Below are 9,116 nucleotides of genomic sequence, written 5' to 3'. Positions count from 1 at the left end.
ACATATGCAAGGTAGAAAGTTGTGCGTGTGTGTGGATGGGATTTTCTCTGCATGCTGAAGAGAAAGCGGTGCCCTCCAAGGCACATAGGTTTCTGATGTAAATAAATCAGTAACATGAGCTAAGTGGCATTCTGTATAATCTGTGGGGTATTTTGTGTAGATTTGGGGCCCACCGTTATTTTCTCACCACCAAAAATATTTAGCAATAATCACTCCTTGCATTCAGATTGGGTTTGGTATTATAGTGGTATCATGGCTATGCATTATTTCAGTACACAGATACATTTAGTTGGTACGCATTTTGTTGTGGTATAGTGATGAGCATAATTTCTTTGTTTTATTTGTGGCCCCAACATACAAAACCCCTTTCTTTTGTTTAGACTGTTCTTGTGATCTCTAGAGGCCTCAGACATCTACATTATTCCAGAACACCACATTTTCAAATGGAGTGCCACTTATGGCTGTTATCACTGATTTATCTACACCAGTGAGCTATGCTTCCATAAAGTATTCAAAACAACATGTGGTATAATCACTAATTTATTTACATTGGTGAAACTATTTCCAGAGGCCTCTCTCCCTGCTGACTCTTGTACGTCCAGCAGACTATCAGATTGTGTTCCACTCAGAAGTCACACACACATACACTGAGTGGAACCATGAACACGGCTATTTATAATTACTTATAACATGACTATAACTTTTTCCACATGGGATGCTTGGCATATATTACCTAATAACCGCCCCTTTTATCAGGTGATATGGGCTAGCTGCACCAGAGAAAAACAGAAGCAAATAGAAGCCTTTACACAGATTGTGATTTACATCAGTTTCATTTAAAAAATCATACATTACCAGCTTTGCGAGGCAGTCTTTTCTAGAATAAACATAAGAGAAACAATTGCAAAATACATGGCATTTCATCAGATTCTTTGCAACAATAAAAAGCATAGTGCATCAGTTGACTTGCATTTCTGAATGGCAACATTAGAATGCAACTATCGCTATGCTGTCTGACTGAAATAGATTTCATTCACACACCGCACTCTCACTTTATGTAACATATTTACCAGCAAATTGTAGCTGTTCGGCACGCGAACTCTCTGGTTGGTCGCTTACTTTAAATGGCTCAGGGCTTCCTTTTATAGCACCCAGCGACGACATGTAGCTCCAATATGCACTCTTTGGTCCTCAAGCAGGTGCTAATTGACTGGAATCTCCAGCCTGTGAAGGTCAGCAGTGCACTGGAACGACGCCCCTCAATCAGGCAGCCCCACAGCAACTCCCGCCAAGTCCTCACCGAAACTGTGCAAAATGTCCACTGCCTTTCTTCCTCCCCGGGATGCACCAAGAGACCTCTGTTACAGCCCCTAATGTGATGTGCATCCAATAAAAATCTATCACGTCATACCCTCCTTCTTCAAACAATAGCTCACCTTTTCAGTAAGAAACTGTATCCATTAATTTCCTGCTTATTCGTGTTTTGTTTCCTTAGCAAAGACCGTGAAAAGCACAGAGAAAGCGAAAGGAAAAAAAAATAATTCTGAATGACTGTTTAAAATGAATTTTAGCCTGCCTCATTTTGCACTTGGAGAACACATTATGATATTAGTAAGTTTGAATCATGCTAGTACTGTTAATTATATTAGTTCATTAATCCTCTAATGTGTCTCCTGCAACAGAGGCATTTCAGGTGAGAAAAAAAAATGGTGCGTTTTTAAATGTGAAAAAAATTATGTGTTTTTGACTGAGTGGCCTGTCTTCATTTACATATCTATATGTTACACCGGCAACACATGGCTTGCTGTACCGCATTATAGCAATACATTGATCCCATGCAGTGGGGCTGCACTCCAAAAACACGCTAAATAATCCTACATATCCCCTACGTTTTCTGAGAATTTTGGCCATGGTCCAAGCCACAATTGGAAGAAATCCAACTTGCCCCCTTTCTTCTTTTAACATGTAGCAATTCAACAAAATCAATACTTATATGTGAAGAAATAAAACTGAAAAGTCACTGTTCACTCATAATATCAAAATTCATCTTTGAGTCCATCAGTTGTTATAAAATACTTTACATTTTTCTTCCCAATAGAATTGTCCATAGTCCAGTGTTTCAATTTTATACTTGAAGTTAATCACAAAACAATAAAATAAAACAAATAGTTAAAATAAATAATTAACATATTCTAATAATTAATTAAAATAATAAATATGTTGAACTCCATACTCCGGGACACATGTCTGCCTCTGATATGTCTCGACCGGCGATGTCACATCATTTGGTTCATTCGGGTGTTCTTCCATCTTGGTACTCTTGGATCCTTTTTCCATAAAAGTCATCTTTTCTTTGGCATTCCGGTTATTTTGTCTTCACTTTTTTTTTATATACAGTGTTTATGTACCATTATTATAATCAACCACCTTTATTTAACTTCTCTGCCACTACTATTGACTAGACCCATTTACTTGACCTTTTTATGTTCAAGGGACTTTATATGTTTCTACACGCTCAAGTTGTTTAATCTAATGTTTGGGGTGAAATGGTTTAATTTGATTCACGTGAACAAACTGTTCTGTTGCTGTTTCACCTTCAGTCTTCAAAATGTTATAGACCACAGGAGAGACCTTATCTATAATTCGAAATGGCCCCTGCCTGGCTGCTAGAAATTTGGAATATTTCTGTTTACCTTTTCCAAAATGAAATTTATACACCTGATCGCCCACACAATATTCCTTTACTGAGGTCTTTTTATCATAATTTGACTTTGCACTATCAGCAGCTCTTTCTAAATTTTTCTGTACAAAAGCAAATACATGTTGTAAATGCTTCCTCAGTTCATCAATGTATTCATGAACTGTGGATGCGCTCACAAGTTTTTGCTCATGTGTCCTGTATAGCAGGTGTTGTGGTAACACCATTTTCCTACCTGTTAAAACTTCATGAGGGCTAATACCTGTTGCTTTGGCAGGAGTTGATCTGATTGCCATCAGAACCAAAGGTAAGCGTAAATCCCAGCTGGAACCCGCTTCTGCCACGATTTTCTTTAAAATGTCCACAACAGACCTATTGCTGCATTCAATTCCACCTGAAGAAGCCACCCGACATGCGATATGTAGCTTTCTCTTCACACCCAGTATTTGCCATACCTTACTCATTAGAGCACTTGTAAAATGACTTCCTCTGTCTGTTTCTATTCTTTGTGGCAACCCAAACCTTCAAAATACATGATTCACCAGCAATGTGGCTGCTGTTTGCGCACTACAATCTGGTGCAGGAATACACTCAATCCACTTCGACATCAAACACACCACACTTAAAATATAACAGTTCCCCCTGCTCGACCTCTTTACAGGCCTTACATAGTCTATTTGCAAATCTGACCATGGAAGAGTTAGGCCTCTTTTCATTAATGGAGCTCTATGCATTTGTGAAGCAGGTTTAAATTGGGCACATACTAGACATCCTCTAGTATATAATTCTACATCTTGGGACATATGTGACTAATAAGCATAATCGTTTAGTATTTCCATTGTTTTCTGTGAGCCTCTTTGGCCTGCAGTTATAGCATCATGTGCATGTTGTAGCATTAACCCTCTGAATGAAAGGGGTACCACCCACTGTATCTGCCCTGTTATGGACTCTCTAATTATGAGTCCATCCTATAATCTAATTTGTTTCTTATTCTTTACTAGCACCTCAACTCTTCTTTTCCCACACATTAATTTTCTGTTAAAGGGTTTTGTTCAGGGTCCATCAAATGATTATAATAGATTCCCAAAATTCGATCATTCTTTTGTGCCTCAATCAGATCTTGGTCTGGTGTATCATAACTCCACTGTACCACTGGTTGATCTGTCTCCTTTGGTGCTTTCAAACGTGTTACTGCATCAATTTGTATTTCACCCAGTAAATGTTCAATAGGTAGCAATTCTCCTATCACAGCCCCAATTTTAACCAGGTGGTGTGCCTTATCATTTATCTCCTTACCCTCTCCTGGAGTTTTTAAATGCCCACAAATGTTCCTCCATTATATTGTTAAATCATTTTCTGATACCAATTTGTCTATGGCTTGTATCATTTTTCCATCTTTAAGTGGCTTTTTGTTGTATGTAATCATGCCTCTCGCTTTCCAGCCAGGTAAATATTCCACAAAGCTATTTCGTGCGTAATCAGAATCAGTCATCAGGACAATTTCACTGAATTTATTATCAACTGCAGTAGCAATTGCTTTATAAATTGCTGCCAATTCCACTACCTGACTGCTCCTAGCACCAATTCTCATCCCTATACTCGGGATACCTTCACACTTCAACCAGACATTCCCTATTCCTGACACTAATTGTTTATCACTGTTACTTTCAATGTGAAAGGCACAACCATCAACATATAAAGTTGGCAAGTCCTTGCATGTTTTTTCATCAAAAGCTTTGTGTGGTGATTGTTCAAATTCCTGTAAATAAAGTTCCATTTCTATTTCATTTGATACTGGTTTAGCTAGCTGCACAATCATGTAAATCTGCTAAACCTTGAGCAATTGGGCTTCTTTTATTTTGGCCATATCTCACTTCTACAGGAAAGCCTTGTAATGCCAGCGTCCATGAAGTGATTCTAGATTGTGCTAGATTGCCTGACCCAATTCTTTTACTCTCTAAAAACTGCAAAGGTTGATGATTTGTCTCAATAATCACCTTTTCTCCCTGAACCATGGGGCCGAAATGTTGTAGCACCCACACAGTGGTTAATAGGACCTTTTCACATTCATTGAATTTAATTTCAACTTGGGAAAATGCATTACTTGCATATGCAATGGTTTTGTGATTCAAATCATGTTTGTGTGATAACACTGCTGACATACAATGTTCAGAGAAACCTATTTCTATAAAGAACTCCCTCTCCTTTATGGGATATGCTAAACATGGTGCCTTTACAAGACATTCCTTTAATTTAGCCACTGCCTCAGACTGCTCTTTTTCCCATTTCCAGGGTGTATGCAGTTTAAGCAGTTTAGTCAATGGTTGAGTGATTTCAGCATCATTTTCAATGAACTTTCTCTTATAGCCTGTTAATCCTAATAAACGTTTTAACCCTTTCACATTTTTAGGATCTTTTAATTTCTGTATGGCCTCTATTTTCTTCTTTTGTGCATTTATCCCATGTTCAGTCACTTCATGGCCTAGATAATTCACCTTTTTCTTGCACCATTGTGCTTTTTGTAAAGATATTTTGGCGCCTGCTTTCTGCAATTGGCCAAGAACATGTCTTATTTCATCAAAATGGCTTTTCAAGCTATCATTTTATATCAGGACATCATCCACATACATTATGGTTCCTCTTTCTGCTGCATCGGGCATAGCCTTCCTAAAAAATATGCCAAATTCACTCCCACTATTGACGCACCCCAATGGAGTTCTAGCCCATGCGTATTGAGTCTTATTAAATGAAAAGGAAAATAAATTCTGTATCTCCTCTGCCAATGGCACACACCAATATCCAGAGGTGAGATCTAATGTGGTGAACACTTTTGAACCATGTACCTGAGCTAATCCCTGATCAATGAATGGCAGTGGCCATCTGGATACTGGCACTCTTTTATTTAACTCTCTCAAATCTGAACACAGTCGCCATTGACCGTTTGATTTTAACACACCTAAAATAGATGTATTGGATGTGCTATGAATGGGCCAGATGATTCCCCGCAACTCCAAATTTTTAATAATCTCTGCCAATGATTCTAAACATGCCAGCGGTAGTCTATACTGGCGTACAAATACTGGGCTTCTGCTACACCCTTCCGGAAGTGTGGCCACATGTAAATTAGTTAGCCCGCAATCATATGCATCTTTTGCAAATACATCTATAAACTCCATAAATATCTTCCTCAATTAATTTCTATCCTCCTCGTTGTCACATGCATCCGCTAACAAAATCTGCTCCTCTACCATTTTGGAGAATTCTGGAAAATGTTCTGGCATGGGAATCTTGGCGCTTTCCTCTAATTGTGTGGCTGTGTCTCTTTGTAAAGCTGCCACATTTAAATGTTTTGGCATATCAGCTTCCACTTCAATGGGCTGATATTCTATTTCATTTTCATTTAAGTTAAATGCTATGCAATCCTCTTGATTATAGCACACTGTCTTGCTTGAATCATAAGGGTACACAGAATGAATTTTAAATATCCCTTTGGGCTGAGAGTCCAGGTATTCTGGCAATTCACCTTTTGCGTCTACATACTTTTCAGGGATATTTCCAATCACCATGTTATTTAGATCTGCTGTGTAATGTGATTTTTGTATGGCCATTCCTACTGAGGAGTTTTCCTCTAAATGAATATTCTGACAACCTCTATTATTCATCATAATTCTTACAGACCCTTCACCCACATCTACCAATGGAATGTATTCATAATCCAGGCCCTGCTGTTTTATGGATTCATTCAGACACACAAATGCATCAGAATCTTTCATCTGCTGTCCATTTTTGCATTTCAGTGTTATTGCAAACTGCTTTGTGAATGCAGGGATAACAGTATATTTCCTCATTTGTAATTCAATTGCAAAAGGGACCAGCTGTGCGCAATGATAAGCCCTTCTTTTGTCTTCAAATTCAGGTGCCGGCCCACCTATGCGTGACCATATCTTTTGATTAAGGAAATCTAACACCATATACATTCTGTGCATGATGTCATTGCCCATGTAAAAGTCATTTTGTGTTCTACACACTATCCAAACATTATGCTAAATTGTTTTTTGTCCAATGCTAATTTTCAGCATGCATCTACCTGCAATTCGGTTTTCAAAGTCTGAACCGTCCAAACCAGAGACATACTGGTTTTTAATCCTAAATTTCGGGATCTCCTCCCTTTCCATTATTTTTTGCAACAATTTCTCATTAATCAAGCTCCTTTCCTGTTCAAGCGCTAAAGTGGCTTGTATTGTTTTAGAATAGTAATTTATCCCAACATGAACCCATGGTTGTTCATCTTCCATGTGTATTTCAGCAAGAGTGGTAATGTGTTTTTCTGAACCTGCTCTAGGAGCAGTATTCTGTTTGCGTGTCTTCTCTTTTAAATAAAAACGTAAGGTGTGCTCATCTATGGCAGTTTGCCATTCTTTCCTTGGGTCTAAGTATATTTGTACAGGTATTTTTTTTATTTTCACTCTACATCTTGTCTTGACACATTAATATAACAGTGATGCTAGGTATGCAACTATTCTGGAGATACACCTCCACTGCATCATTTGTTTTCGCAATAGTGTGACATTCATTTATATTGCTGTTTTGTGATTTTAGTTTCTTAGGTCTCAATGGTTTTTTGGTTAAGGACCACAGTACTCCATTCACCCCATCTATGAGCGGAGATAATATTTTCAGGCAATCTGTTCCCATCAGAAATGGAATATCACAAATGGATGTGACCAATACCTCCTGTTTCATTCTGTGTTTACCTATCTTTATGTCAACCTCGGTGGCGCCTATAATAGGCACCTCCTCCCCATTAAAATTATGCACTGGATCTTGATTCTCCTTTACTGTGATGTGATTCTGCGGGGATCTCCCTTCATTGATACTCTTTACTAATTCTTTAGACATAATTGTGGCTTGTGCGCCAGTGTCAATCATTGCAAATGTATGGCATTTTTCTTCCACAATGATAGGAGCATAATACCTGTCTTAAACATTCTCTAACACACATAGGAAATGCAAATTCTTACTGATTTCAGGGCTCACCTTTCTCAGGCCTTTTTCACTTTTGGCTAAGCACATCGGTAAATGGAAAGACATTTTTCCCTCCTTTTTGCTCATTCCTGTGTAAGAGACTTTATTCATTTCCCCATGTTCAGAGGTTTTTTGGAGTGTGGCCACCGTTCGCCCATCCATCCAGGTATCATCAGAGGTCACACTACAACCCTCCAACTGAACATGTGTAACAACATCACTTGGCAATTTGTCTTTGTCTAATTCTGTGCATTTGTGATTATTCAGTATGATACCAGCCCTTTTAACCTCTTCAAAAATATGTGGTTCAAAGAATTCTTCTGGTGATTGACTTGTACCCTCCTTTTGAGCATTTCTTTTTCCTGCCTGTGTTTGGTCATTGTTTGGATTGCCCAGGGAAGTAGTTATAGCATCGCCACTTACTCCCGGTTCACTGGTATTCCCCGTGCATGAGTCATTTTTCTTAAACCTGTCTCTTTGTTCTTTTGGATTTTCAGGTTTTCCTATTTCATTTGTACATACTGCCAATGTTTGATTTAGTTCTAGGTTAAACTGTACCTCTCTTTTAGAAGTATTTGCATTTTCTGTTACATGTTCATGTACTGGTATTTTCACTTTTAAATCATTAGGCATCTCAGAGTCATTATGCAAAATGACATCAGAGCAAACTGTCTTTTTGGCGCTGCAGGTATCATAAGTACTTAGTCACTTTTCAGAAGCCCCCAGATCATTGCTGTGGCCTTCTGCCCCCTCCTTTGATGACTGTTTTTGTGTTGTACAGAGCTTTCCTATTTGCTCAGCCAACATTTTCACTTGGGCCTCGAGGCACTGGAATCTTTCCATCCCTCTAGAATCCTCTCTCTGTGGTCTAGATCGATATTGGTTGTTTTCTCCCTGATTGGATCTATTCTGATACCTCTCAGGAGATTGATTTCTATTGGGATGGTTCCTGAACTCTTGATTCATTTGCCGAGGGGAACGGGGTGCATCCATCCTTTGGTTGTAGTCCCCTGGTGGGGAATCATTGTACTGACGTGAAGTGTAGTTCATGTTCTGTCTCATGTCCTGTCTCTCATGTGATGGGTACTTTCCCCTATGTAGATTCCCATTATCAGCAAATCGATCCACATATCGGGGTCTATCCTGATTACCATATATCATGATATTGGGATCAAATCTGCTTCGTGTCCCCAATGTCTGATAAGGACCATAATTTCTTTGATTCTGATTTTGTCTCTGGTAATTGTTCATACCTGACATATCAGGTCGATAGCCTGCCCGGGGCCTATCTCCTAAGTACCTGGGGCTAATGTAGCTTTCCCTATTACTAGGATCATGTGATTGGAACATTGGTGCAGTGTGTGATGATCTTTGTTGATTACCCCTCTGTTCA

Source organism: Ambystoma mexicanum, chromosome 9, assembly GCF_040938575.1.
Source record: "Ambystoma mexicanum isolate Mex_15411 chromosome 9, UKY_AmexF1_1, whole genome shotgun sequence".
NCBI classification, from domain to species: domain Eukaryota; kingdom Metazoa; phylum Chordata; class Amphibia; order Caudata; family Ambystomatidae; genus Ambystoma; species Ambystoma mexicanum.
The sequence above is the reverse complement of the archived record's forward strand: the minus strand, read 5'-3'. Positions refer to the sequence as shown.